The following is a 13,887-nucleotide window of genomic DNA, read 5'->3' as shown; positions in this document are numbered from 1 at the left end:
GAGAGTGGGAGACACAGAATCTGAAGCAGGCTCTAGGCTCCGAGCTGTCAGCACAGACCCCAATGCAGGGCTCGAACTCACAAATTGCAAGATCATGACCTAGACCGAAGTCGGACGCTTAACCGACTGAACCACCCAGGCACCCTGTATCTTCTGAGTTTTGATGCCCTGGGCAAAGCTGTGCCCCAGACCTTGGGCAGATAGACCCTCTGTGCAGGTCTCTCCCCTTAAAGATCCTGAGTTTCATCTCTGGGTCTCCCCTCTGCTCCCTTCCCTGCATTTACATTTCTACAGTTCCACATCTAGAATTTACCTACACTATTCAGCCCACAGTTTGGCTGTCTTGGTTTTAACTGTAAGCAGGTCTCAAAATGACATAGATTGGCACCTGCTGAAAGCTCTCCAGAGAATCAAGTGGAGCCTCCCTGGGAACCAGCACAGGTAGTAATTGGCAATGGCAGGCTGGCCTGGTCTTTCCTGGGTAGCCTTGGTGGTGGGAGCAAATGTGGGCAAGGATGGCCGACTACACCCCAGCCGCAGTCAACACCCCTGGAAATCAATGTTTGATTATAGTAGAATGGTCCAGATGGTTCAAGGCCCCAAAGCCCCTGTCCAGCTGTCATCTGCACGAACACAGAATATGGAGGATAAGGTGGTATTTAGGTATTAATATTCACTTTGTGGGAAAACCATACTACCTTAGAAATAACTCAAACATTTTTAAAAAAAAAATTTTTTAATGTTTATTTATTTTTGAGACAGAGAGAGACAGAGCATGAATGGGGGAGGGTCAGAGAGAGGGAGACACAGAATCTGAAACAGGCTCCAGGCTTTGAGCTGTCAGCACAGAGCCCGACGCGGGGCTCGAACTCACGGACCGCGAGATCATGACCTGAGCTGAAGTAGGCCGCCCAACTGACTGAGCCACCCAGGCGCCCCTCAAACATTTTTTAACAAATGTCATTCTGCAGAAAGATCTCTCTTTCTTTGTAATATGATATAACATATATAACAAACTGCCACTCTCTTAAGTAAAACCAAACCCTGGCCCTTCAGAGTTGGCCATGGAGGGAGAATTTCTATATGAAGCAGACCTCATCCACCTGACTTCTGTTCCAGGAGATTTACTACTCCTTTGAGAGTCTCTGGGAGATTGCTTCTGCTACCACCAGACTGGCCCCAGGGGGGTGCCGCCCCCCATGACAATATGTTCTGCCCCTCCCTGGGGGAGGGTCTCAATCTTGGCTGTACATCCCAATCTCCTAGGTGATGTTTGGTTTGATACAGGACATCCTGGTTTGGACCCTATCCCAGTCCTATATAGCATCTGAAGGCCAAGTGGGGACAGTGATGGTCGTGGACTTAGCAAATGACTCTGGGCCAGAGTTGGGGGTGATGATCACTAAACGTGGATGTACAGACCTTAAAATCATCCCTTAGTTTCCATTAAGCAGCATGGATGAAACGAGATCATTTTAGAAAGATCTTAGGGAAGTCCTTGGGAAAGAAAAATAAACAGAGAGTAACATCCAAGTAGATGAGCAAGATTACAATTTTCTGGTCTGGAGTTCTCTACAGCACCAGTTTCAAAGGAACAGTAATCTAGAAAGAAGTTATGTCAAAATTAAAACATGTAAGAAGTTTCCATAGTCAAATGAATTTGGAACACGCTAGTTATTTGCTCCTAATCTTGACAGCAATGATGCAGCATTGCATTTTGAAATCTCCTAAAAGTCCTACAGTTAAAAGAACCCATTGGGGTTGTTCAACCCGTAATTTCCTAAATATATATCACTGCTGAAACCCAATAACCAAAGACATCGTGAAGCACATCTAGATTCTTTCAAAGCCCACAACAGGGCTCAGGGAGTGTCTCATATGACTCCCACTTCTCCACTTGGCCCAGCTAGAGTTCTTGCCACCTAAGGAGTCTTATTAGTTTTGGACTGATCATCCTCTCTTGAGAAAAACCCACCCCTAAAACCAGGCCCACTCCACAGGCTACCATATCAGAATTTGATACAATAAAACTTCTCTCCCTTCAAGAGATATGCACAGTAGCAAAGAGGTCTTTGTCTTAAAATATGAAAGCAATGCAGCTAATTGTACATCCAGAAGAATAGAAAGTAAGCCTTCTTCATGGCCCTCTGTCAGCTCATCAACCCATTATTACATGAGTAAATGCAGGGTTCTGCTTCAACTGTGGCTGAGGGTCATCCAGATTCTTGGCAAAATGGATCAGGAGGCAAAGTTTGTCTCCAAGGAAGCACCTCTCAGTTCCCTCCTCCTCCCACCTAAGAGAGGACCTGCCTCGTTGGAAAGCACCTTTGCTTTCTTCTCTTGAGTTCTCTTCTTGCCCTTTCTGCCACAGAGTGGAGGGGAAGAAGAAAATGAAATCCTTGTTGCAGGGCAGAGATTAGAAAAAGAAAAAATGAAAATAGTAAAAGAAGTTCCCTGAGACTATTGGGTAAGGACACTGTGAAGGCAGAATATATTGTGTCTAGGGTCCCTAGCTGAATTTGGAAAACTTTTTCCCATAGACCATTGCTTCTTAGCCAGGGACTATTTTGTTTCCAGATGACATTTGGCAACGTCTGGAGACAGTTTGAATTGTCACGTCTGGGGAAGGGGTGCTCGTGGGAACTAGTGGGTAGAGGCCAGGGATGCTGCTAAACATCCTACAATGCATAAGACAGTCCCCACAACAAAGAATTTTCTAGCCTCAGATTGCTAGAAAATAGTGGTAAGGTTGGGAAACTGCCATAGATCTATGATGTATTTGGTAATCCTGTTTGATAATCAGGCATGATGGCTTAAATAGATTTTGTAGGTCATCTTTGATATCTCACTAAAAGTCTCTCCACAAGATAACGTACTTTAAGCTCTATTTGGTCAAATAACATGATTATATGACTTACACACAGTAGCTTCATTTCCTTCATGGAGTGGAGGACTAATTAATTAATTGCTGACTATCCATCCCAATTGAGATAGAAACTTCTAGAACATTGCCTGATTGAGAGTAGACAATCAATATTTGCTGAATGAATGAATGAATTCAGACTGTTGGGAACTGCCTGGTTGTTCTCATAAGCAGAGCCCATCTCATCTATGTTTCCACATCTACAGCACCTGGTCCAGGTCTTTGCATAGAGAAAGAGACTCAATTCTGACTGCTGAATGCATGAATCTATGAATGTGAATAAAAAAATGGGCCAACAGTATCAATATCTCTGTGTTGCACTGTGAAAAACTAATGAACACACCCACCACTTTTGAGGATAGTTACACACGAGGTGACTGTACTCTGTGCTTCAGGTTCTCATTGGAACGTTCTACCAGGGAGTCAGGTGAAAAGTCTAGACTTGAGTGTTGGAGACAGTGGTTCTTATCAGAACACCAAGCCCAAACCGAGGAAGTGATTATTCCTCTCCCTTCCAAACCGCTTTCTAAGAATGTTTTGGCATTCTGCCATCAAAGGGTGCATGCCTCATGTGGTAGAAGTTAGTAATATGGGGAATCTGATGATTCAAATGTCTTAAAGTAAGAAAAAAAGGGAAGAAAGAAGAAAAAAAAGGCTTTGTGACAGTCTTCTCTTTCCTGTTATTTTCTATGGATAGCATGTTGATTGTTAAGAGCTGTGAAGATTTGAGGCGCCTCGGTGGTTCAGGTAGTTAAGCTCAAGTCATGACCTCATGGTTCATGGGTTTGAGCCCCGCATCCAGCTCTGTGCTGACAGCGAGGAGCCTGGAGCCTGCTTTGAGTCCTGTGTCTCCCTTTCTCTCCGCCCTTTCCCCACTCTCTCTCTCTCAAAAATGAATAACATTAAAAACAATTTTTTAAAGAGCTGTGAAGATTTGATACATTTCCTTTCCTGAGCGCTAGATCAGTATGAAGCAGTGTCATCATGCTACCGTTCTCAGCTTCCTCACCTATGGACACTAGTTTAGCTTCATTTTTTTCCCCCTGTGATACATCTTTGCATGATTAGCAGGTCCCTCATCAGGGATTATAGTAGCCTGAGAGGTGCCAGCAAAGAAGAAGGCAACAAGTTTAGATGAGGAGAGTTAAAACAGAAGAGAAGCCAGTTTGCAAATTGTCCCAATAATGTTCTAGGGGTGTTTCTCTGGAGCCAGATCCAACACAGGACCACATGTTGCATCTACTTGTCATGCCTCCTTCTGTTCTTCTAACCTCAGACACTTGCACATCCACTCGGTTAATTGGACAGTTTTCATAATCGTTTTTGTCCATAAAATTAAGTTTCTGAAGGAAGCATTAATAATATAATATTTTACTCCTGAAATGACACTTATTTCCACATCAACTGACAATGGAATTTCAACCTGCAAAGCACCACAAGAAGACTGGTCACCCTCAGTTACATCTGGAATATTTGACTATTCAGATACTGACACTATAATTCAACAGTGTCTAACCCATCTTATTTGTGTTGTTATGCTGATTATATGTGATAACTTAGGCACTCACATGCTTGCTGATGCACAAGGATGGGGATGCCAGAAATGACACGAGGTCAGCATTCAACTTTGGCCTTTGAAAGGCCAACACCAAAGGCAAAGAACTGATTTTGATTAACAATGAGGTTGTTACTCATTATCAGGGAAGTACAAATCAAAATCACAATGAGATACCACCTCATACCTGTTGTTAAAATTAACAACTCAGGAAGCAACAGATGTTGGCAAAGATACAGAGAAAGGGGAACTCTTGTATTGCTGGTGGGAATGCAAACTGGTGTAGCCACTCTGGAAAACAGAATGAAGGTTCCTCAGAAAATTAAAAATAGAACTACCTTACAACCCAGCCATCACACTACTAGGTATTTATCCAAGAATACAAAAATGCTGATTTGAAAGGGCACATGCACCCTGATGTTTATAACAGCTATATTGACAATAGCCAAATTATGAAAAGAGTCCAAATATCCATTAACTGATGAATGGATAAAGAAGATGTGGTGTATATATACAATGGAATATTACTCGGAGATGAAAAAGAATGAAATCTTGCCATTTGCAACACTGTGGATGGAACTAGAGTGTATTATGCTAAGTGAAATAAGTTAGAGAAAGACAAATATCATATGATTTCACTCCTATATGGAATTTAAGAAACAAAACAAATGAACATAAGAGAAGGGAAGCAAAATTAAGATAAAAACATAGAGGGAGACAAACCATAAGAGACTCTTAAATACAGAGAACAAACTGAGAGTTGGGATACTGGGTGGGGAGTGCTCTAAGTGGGTGATGGGCATTAGGGAGGGCACTTGTTGGAATGAGCACCAGGTGTTATATGTAAGCAATGGATCACTAAATTCTACTCCTGAAATTATTATTACACTATATGTTAACTAACTTGGATTTAAATGTATATAGTATAAATATATATAATATATTTAAATATATAATATACAATAATATATATTAAATAAACAAAGAATGAGGTTGTAGCCAATTTTGTGCATTTATAAAGTGTCTATCAAAGGTGAATTTACTGTGAGGCTAAGAAAGTTTAACCTGGGACTCTAGTGGGTGCTAGTTGGGAGCTACATGGGAGGGCCCCTGGCAACACGTTCTCATGTCCCCCTGTCTCGCTTCCTCTCAGCCTACCTTTTAGTCCAGCAATGCTGTAGCAATCATCTTCATGCAGGTGGAACTTGGCAGCACCACACACCTCTCCCTGCCCCAGAGCTTCTCTGACTTTAAAGTGAGGGATGTTGGGGAGAACCCCACCCAGTACTCACACATATACAGTTGGAAAGTGCTAGAAAATTAACTTTCTAAGAGTAGCTCTTAATCAGTGGAAGATGGAGAGCTGGCGAGTTAAATACTCCCATCTTCCCTTCCTTGGTTGGGCAATTCTGAAATACATTCTACATGGTTTCTCAAAAAGTCCCCAAAGCACTAAGTTGCATTTACCCCCAAACATGAGCAAATTAAGAACCTATCCTTGCAAGGATCCAAGAAAGGAGAAGCCAGGAAGGAACAGTAACACCAACAAATCAGTCAAAAGAAAAATATGAGAGAAAAATTAAAAGACATAGAGTTTTCACCCAGAAGCTCACATCTTCATTTAAAGAGCTCTCCAGAAGAAAAAAACAGAGAAAACAGGAAATCATAAAAGAAATTTTCCCTGGCTGAGCAAAAGCATGAGTTGTCAGATTGGAAGAGTCTTTCTAGTGACTTCTCAAGAGAGAAGAAAGCCACTTACCTAAAATGAAAAGAAAAATAAGCATCACATTTTATATGGCAACACCACTCTTTATATGGCAATGCCACCCTTTAAGTTTCAACACCAATGTACAAGATAAGGTGGAGATATTTCCATTGTGTTGGAGATGAAGCCCTTTGATAGCTCTTTCCCAGATAGAGTTGTCTTTCCCAGCTTCCATCTCTGATTGTTGTGGAGGTCTGGAGCTCTGCCAAGCCCTGCTTTCTTATCCTCTCAGGACCCTATATCAGGATAGTCTGTCTCCACAGAAGGAATTTTCCTTTCTTCAGAGTGTGGTTGTGTTTTCAACCTAGAATCAAACACATGTGTTGGCTGTATAACCCAGGGGAGGCTTGGTTGCTGGACTGTCCTCTCCGTTCTGTCCTCAATGGTCCCTCCCTTCTCCTTCCATTTGTCTGATCTTGAAATTTCTCTGGATTGGTTCTTCTCTTTATGGGTGTCTTGGATTGTTTTCTGTTCACATCTGTTAGCAATACAATTCCATCCATTTTCTATCTTCTTTTCAGAAATGTCTGAACATTTCTCGTCTTTAGATGTGTTTGTGTTTTTCTTGGTCATTGTAAATTTGTGCTTTTTAAGATACAGCTTTTTTTTATTTTAGTATATGCAGGATTGGAGGAAAAGTGAAAGGTTATGTTCAGTTTGTCTTCCTCCACTATCCTTTCTGTGTGCATTCTAATTTTTATAGACTATAGAAAAAGTATATTGTGAAATATATGCATACTAAAAGTCACATTATATGAGTTACTTTATTTATTTATTTATTTATTTATTTATTTATTTATTTAAAGAGCATGAGTATGAGTAGGGGAGGGGCTGAGAGAGGGTTAGAGAGAGAATCCCAAGCAGGCTTCACAGTAGTCCGATGTGAGGCTCGATCCCATGAACATGAGATCATGACCTGAGTCAAAGTCAAGAGTTGGACACTAAACCAACTGAGCCACCCATGCATCCCACTTGGCATTATACTTCAAACATTTCCCTACAGAAAAAACTCCATTGCATTTTCTTCAAATGTAAAAGAGAGACAATATCATGGGTAAATTTAGCTCATGGCAGAAATAGGAACAAAAATTCAGGGTCTAATACTTTCTTATGCCATACACAAAAATTAATTCAAAATGGGAGAAAGACCTTAATGTAAGACAGGAAACCATCAAAATCCTAGAGGAGAACACAGGCAGTAACCTCTTTGACCTTGGTCATAGCAACTTCTTACTAGCCACATCTCCAGAGGCAAGGGAAACAAAAACAAACATGAACCGTAGGGATCTTATCAAGATAAAATCTGCACAGCAAAAGGAACAACCAACAAAACTAAAAGACAACATATAAAATGGGAGAAGATATTTGTATATGACATATCTGATAAAGGGTTAGTATCCAAAACATATAAAGAACTTACAAAACTCAACACCCAAAAAAACAAATAATCCAGTTAAAAAATGGGCAGAAGATATGAATAGACATTTTCCCAAATAAGACATCCAGATGGCTAACAGACACATGAAAAGATGTTCAACATCACTCATCTTCAGGGAAATGCAAATCAAAACTACAATGAAATACTACCCCGCATCTATCAGAAAATGCCTACAATTAACAACATAAGAAACAACAGGTGTTGACAAGAATGTGGAGAAAGGGGAAACCTCTTGTACTCTTGGTGGGAATGCAAACTGGTATAGCTACTCTGGAAAATAATATGGAGTTTCCTCACAAGGTGAAAAATAGAACTACCCTACACACAGCAATTGCACCACTAGGTATTTACCCAAAGGATACAAAAATACTAATTCGAAGGGATAATTGCACCCCGATGTTTATCATCATTATCAACATTATCATCATTATCAACAATAGCCAAATTATGAAAAGAGCCCAAATGTCCATTGACAGATGAATGGATAAGGAAGATGTGGTGTATATACACAATGGAATATCATTCAGCCATCAAAAAGAATGAAACCTTACCATTTACAATGATGTAGGGAGCTAGAGTATATTATGCAAAGTAAAATACATCAGTCAGAGAAAGACAACTACCATATGATTTCACTCATATGTGGAGTTTAAGAAACGAAACAGATGAACATAGGGGAAAAAAGAGAGAGAGGCAAACCAGAAAACAGACTGTTATGTATTCAGAACAAACTGACGTTTTCTGAAGGGGAGGTGGGGGGGATGGGTTAAAAGGGTGATGGGCATTGAAGAGGGCACTTGTTGAGATGAGCACCAGGTGTTATATGTAAGTGATGGATCACTAAGTTCTACATATGAAACTAATATTGTGTTGTATGTTAATTAACTGGAATTTCAATAAAAACTTGGAAAAAATAAATAAAATTCAGGGTCTATTAATTAACAAAATTGACAAATGTAGGGTGTATTATTTTTCTTCTTTAATGTCAGATCTTAAAACACCTGGATATCACACAACCAAAAATTGGTCAGTATATTGATGTGTTTGTCAATTTAGCTGTTTTGTAGTCCAGTCATTTCAGTTTCTTCATGGTAAAATTGTATCAACAATGCAAGGATTCAGTGACTGTAAAGGGAAACCTGTATTCTTGTTGGATATATGTATTTTTTAATCTATGTTATACTCATAACATGAAGTAAAGATGCAAGGAAATTGCACAAGAGTTATTTTTAAAAAATGTCCTCATGGAAAAATCAGGATGGAAGGATTGTATAAATATTTGAAAGTCAAGGGAAAGAACATAGGTAGATAAGAAAACTCTTTCCCCTCTCCTGGGGAGAGGAAAAAAGACTTCTTTTTCCCTCCGAAAAACATAGGGAAAATTTATGACGTGGACCCTCTCCAAAAGACCGAACAGAAAGAAAATAAATGTATGCGACAAGGATGCAACTCATGTTATAGTTGATGATGTTAAGAATAAAAGAGTATGAGGAATAAAATAGTGATATTGAGTCTCTGTGTAAAGCTCAGTGGGGAGGGTAATAGTGTTTTATGAGAGTTTACTAAAATATAAAGGAGTTCACCAAGAAACAGCAATAGTTGAAGCTAGAAGTATGAGGCTAGATGCTTTGCAAGGTATCTTTTTGGTTCACAGAGGAATTTACTCAAAGTTCCAAAGAAAATGTCTTCAGCACCCACCACACTTACATCAAATGAACACTTTGGAGGCAAGCAAAATAATGTCCCTCCCACATCCAAAGATGTCTACCTCCTATCCCCAGAATATGATACCTGGATTATTCAGGTGGGCCTAATCAGATCCCACCCATCCTTGAAAATGAAGGACATTTCTCAGCAGCTGGAAAGGATACGAGAGGGAAGGAGGAGAGATTCAAAACATAAGACGGACTCCATATCATTGCAAGTTTTGAAGCTGGAAGAAGAAGGCCACAAGCCAAGGCCTGCAGGAGCTTCTAAAAGCTGGGAACAGCCCTCCGCTGATGACAAGGAAACAAGGACCCTAATTTTAAAACCACAAGGAGTTGAATTCTACCAACAACTTGAGTGAATAAGAAGTGGATTTCCCTTAGAGCCTCTAGAAAGGAATAGAGTCTGCTGCCACCTTGGTCTGAGCCCAGGGAGGCTGTGCTGCCCTTCTGACCTACAGAGCTGTGAGATAATAAATTTATGATCATTTGATATGATAAATGTGTTGATGTCACTAAGTTTGTGGTAATTTGTTATGGCAGCAATAGAAAATGAACACAACTTTTATCAGATTATCTCTACCAAGGAGGCCCAGATAAAATCACATATTTGGACCTTGGAGTTTCCACAAAAGGATATGGATGTCTTGAAGGAAGAGGCTCATTTAAAACTGGAGAAATTTCAGTGTGGGCCATCAGACTCTATGGTACCTTTCTGAGAGTCAAGACTCAAAGGTAGGATTTGAGGTGATGGTGGCCCCATGTTTGCCTCTGATGGGGTCACGAACAAGGACTTTTCTCTCTGTTCGTGTGGCCCTGAGCAATCTTGTGTCCAAATGTTCCTGCTGCTTCAGATGTCTCTGCATCATGACTTCTGCCCACAGTGCTACCCAACATTCTCCTGGGCTAAAATGTGTAACCACTTCATGCTTTGTTGGATGAAAGGAAGAACACAGATTCTAGAAAACATCGTTTTATTTGTTTTTCCTCAACTGTTATTTTTTCTTTTGCCCTTGAGTGTTTAGCCTAGCCCAAACTGGGAGATATTAAATTATTGAGGTTTAGTGGTTGATGGCTATATTTGTAAATATTTTGATTAGCAAATCTTTAGACATTGTCTGGACAAACCCAACCTTTAAATTTAATGTTTCAATTTACAAAATACACACACAAATTTATGCCTAAATTATACCCATGATATATGTGAAAATTACATTCCACAGACACTAGTCAATTATGCATTGTGGTAACTCAGATTTAGAATCAGTTAAAGACACAAAGAAAAGTTTGGTATAACAAAGTATTCACATGTCCCACAAAGCTCACCAGAGTAACTGGGCTTAATTGAGAGTATTAGCTTCTTCCTTAATCTTTTTTTCTTTCCTTTATTCATCAAACATATATTGAGTCAACACTATTATGGATTACGTTAGTGCTAGAAATTAAATGATTAGCAAAACATGTATGTTGTTGTTCTAATAGGACTTAGAGGTGAAAGGTCATCCATACGTGAAATAACAATGTCAATAGACAGAAAGACACTGAAATAAAAGTGTTTAAGGAGAGTGTATAGTAGGAAGCTATTATGAATGTTTGTGTCCCCTCAACATTCATTTGCTAAAACCCTAATCCTCACCAGGATGGTATTAGGAGGCAGGGCCTTTGGGAGGGAATTAGGTCATGAGAGTAGAGCCCTTATGAATGGGATTAGTGCCCTTATTAAAAGAAAACATGGAATATGATTTCTTCCTCTCAGTCATGTGAGGAGGCAAAGAGAAGAACAGAAAACCAGGAAGAGGACTGTCACTAGACACCAGATCTGTCAGCACCATGATCCTGGACTCCAGCCTCCAGAACTAAGAGAAAGTTCATGGTGCTTTGTCTGTGGTGCTTTGTCACAGCAGCCTGAACTGGCCCAGCTGGGGACTTAGAACTGCTCTGGAGGTCAGAGAAAGCACTCTGAGGAAGTCATGCTTAAGCTGCACTGTGAAGGATGGGTGGGGCCAGATAGGAGAGATTAGCTTGTGTGGGTCCTGAGGGGGGAGCGTGGGGGCACTGAGGACTAAGAGAATCCAGGGTAGCAGGGAGAGAGGAAAAGAATTGCTGGAGTAAAGGCAAGGAGGTGAGTGGACAGGGCCCAAGTCTACGTACTTTGCTGGCCCTTCAAAGATCTCAGTCCTTACTTAAAAAGCCAAAGGAAGGCATTGAAGATTTTAAATGGAGAAAAAATAGTCATATTTTTGACTCTTCAAAAGATATTTGTGACTGCAGAAGATAGATTAGGGAGGGATGGGGGAGGCAAGAATGGATTTGGGGAAGAATGGTGGCCTGTTACCGTAGGGTGAAGTAGAGCATGAAGGAAGAGCAAGTGTCAAGACCACTCTTGGGTCTGGTCTGGGTATGGGATGGCTGGTGGGTCTTTCAACCTGGAGGACCAGATGTGGAAGAGAAGAGGTGAGGCCAAGTTGGACCCAGTGACTTTGAGACTCCCAGTGGAAATGTTGACAGGTCACTTGGCTGTGAGTCCCAAACTTGGAGAAGCTATGTTTGAGTATCATAAGCAAAGAATATCATTTGAAGTCATGGGTGCAGAAAAAATCAACTGAAAAGCATAAATCACTTCAAGTCATCTTTGAGGAAAAGCATAATTTTTTAAACGTTTATTTACTTCTAAGGGAGAGAGCACGAGCAGGGGAGGGGCAGAGAGAGAAGGGAACAGAGGATTGGAAGTGGGTTCTGTGCTGACAGCAGCCAGCCCAATGTGGGGCTTGAACTCACAAACCACAAGATCATGATCTGAGCCCAAGTCGAATGCTCAGCCGACTGAGTCATCCAGGTGCCCCTGAGGAAAACCATAATTTAAAGGACAGATAGAGGAGGATGCACTCTGACAAAGGAGGCTGAGGAGAAGCAGTCTGGAGATAGGATGACAACGAGGAGAGGGTGGTGATGTAGAAGCCAAGGGCAAGGGTGGATATGGACTTGGACATTTCTCTGTATCTCCCTATATGCTCATGACATGAGCTGTGCCCCTAGTGGTTTTATCACAGCTGTACTCTGTGAGACTCTGTGAGACGTTTTTGGAAACACCAGGATGACCTTCATTCATCTTCCCCTCATAAGCTCTGTGGAACCTCAAAGAGCGACTGACCTGCATGGCCAATGGTGCCTCCCATACCCTCCTCCGCTGGCGGAATAAAAGGAATTGGTATTTTTAATGAGAGAAGTAGCAAACACATTTTATGTTAGTGTTAATGATCCCATAGAGAAAGGAAAATAATGATGTAGCAAAAGAATTTCTGGAGTAATGTTCTTGGGTTAGCCAGAGGGTACATCATAAGATATGAAGTCGTGGGATTAGCTTTAATAAGAACATGGATAGGTAGTCCAAGGTCACAAATGGGAAGGCAGAGCTAGTCGGTGAAGGCAGGTGGGTAAGTGTGGGGGCAGTTATTGCTGCAGGAAGACTGTTACTTCTTGGCCCCTGTTGTCTCTATAGCTACACTCTGGGGAGGAACAGAGAAGAAACAGAGTCAGAAGGCATGAATTGGCTTTATTATTTCCCCAGCTGGGAAATCTCCCAAAAGTAGTTAACCAATGAGGAGTATTTTCTTTTTCACAGGTAAAGTTTTATTCAAGATATATAAAATATATTTTTATATATTTATGATGTTATCAATATTATTGATATTTAGTTTTTCCAGGTTTACTGAGATTAATTGACATACAGCCCTGTGTAAGTTTAAGGTGTACGGCATAATGACTTAATTTACATATGCTATGAAATGGTCACCATATCTCATATTGATACAAAAGAAAAAAAAAAAAGGAAAAAAGCTCTTAGTTGTGATGAGAACTCTTAGGATCTACTCTCTTAACCTCCAAATATACCATACAGCCCAGTGTTACTTACAGTCATCATGTTGTACATTCCATCCCCAGTAGGAGGTGCTGTTTCTGGTTTTGTTTGTTTCTGTTTGTGTATATGTGTCAATATACATATATATATATTTGAGAGAGTGCAAGTGGGAGAGGGGCAGAGAAAGAGGGACAGAGGATCCAAAGCAGGCTCTACGCTGACAGGCTGACAGCAGAGATCCTGGGCTCAAACCAACCAACCATGAGATCTTGACCTGAAGTCAGATGCTCAACCGAATGAGTCACCCAGGAGCCCCTCGGAGGTATTATTATAAACTCATGGGTTTTTACATACGTGGTGTGTTTCAATGAGGACCAGCTGTTACTCCTCGTTATTCATTATTGTCCCACCTTTAGGCACTAGGAGCCTTGCAAATTGATACCTGTGTCCTTTTGACATGACCTTAGTAGTCTAGTCTTTATTTCCTTTCTTTCTGCCTTAATTTCCTGCCGTAGCCCTGGAAATGGCCACCATTCTAAGGAGCCTGGTTTGTTTTGGTGATGGAGAGTATCTAGAGACCACACTCTGAGCACTGTAGTCTTGCAATTTATTTTCTAGGCCTGCTTGTCCCTTGATCCGCA

The sequence above is a fragment of the Acinonyx jubatus genome, chromosome B2, assembly GCF_027475565.1.
Source record: "Acinonyx jubatus isolate Ajub_Pintada_27869175 chromosome B2, VMU_Ajub_asm_v1.0, whole genome shotgun sequence".
Lineage (NCBI taxonomy): Eukaryota > Metazoa > Chordata > Mammalia > Carnivora > Felidae > Acinonyx > Acinonyx jubatus.
The sequence above is the reverse complement of the archived record's forward strand: the minus strand, read 5'-3'. Positions refer to the sequence as shown.